We start from the raw sequence: 960 nt of genomic DNA on the forward strand, positions 1-960 counted from the left end.
ATTTCATTAAAAAATATAAAAAAAAAAAGAAATTGAACTTACCGTCGGATTTTCTGGAGGAAAAATCCGACAGTAATAATGCTGGGACAAAATAGTTTCGCGCCAAAGTTACCATCGGAAAAAATCCGTTGTTAACTAACACCAATATTCATAGCTTAAAAAACCAATTCCGCTACAAGTTACCAGCGGATAGCAAAATCCGGCAGTAAACATTTACCGGCGAGGTTTATACCGTCAGATTGTATCCGACGGTAAATTATTACCGGCAGATTATGTTCATTTTTTTGCCGGTAAATCCGACGGTACTCAGTATTTTTCTTGTAATGTTCAGCCATGATTCTTATGTGGACATTAAACATCATGCGCGCATGCTCATCGTCATCCAACCAAAACACACGAAACCGAAATACTGTATTTTCCATCGGTGCTAATCTATACCCAATTCTCCCATTAGCATCCAAGCTCGTCAATACTAGGCTCTTTAGCTTAGACAAAGAACCTAATCGACGAGTGTGCATTAGGATAGGACTATCACACTCGAAAATAATCCCATCGTCACTATTTCTCATGTGACAATTAGGATATACACTCATAAAAATATATTCACCATTAGACATTTTTATGAAACCTATTGAAAGAACAAAGAAAAATGGGTAAGAAGTGATATATTTGTGACCATGGCTAATACTTGCAGATCCTTTTATAGCTGAGTTAAATTTGTCGTACTATATCTTGTTTACAGTATAAACGAAGTTATTGTGACTTTATCTGGTTTACACTGTAAACGAGATATGTTGAGGCCCTCCTCTGACACGTGTTGCATATACACCCGTTTTCTTTGTTTAAGAAACGTATCTTATCTTGTTTACAAAGTGTAAACGAGTACGTGTATTATTAAATTATTTACATTGTAAATAAGATATACAATGTTATATAAAATAGTAAATTACTTACAAATTA

Source organism: Arachis ipaensis, chromosome B04 (genome assembly GCF_000816755.2).
Source record: "Arachis ipaensis cultivar K30076 chromosome B04, Araip1.1, whole genome shotgun sequence".
NCBI classification, from domain to species: Eukaryota; Viridiplantae; Streptophyta; class Magnoliopsida; order Fabales; family Fabaceae; genus Arachis; species Arachis ipaensis.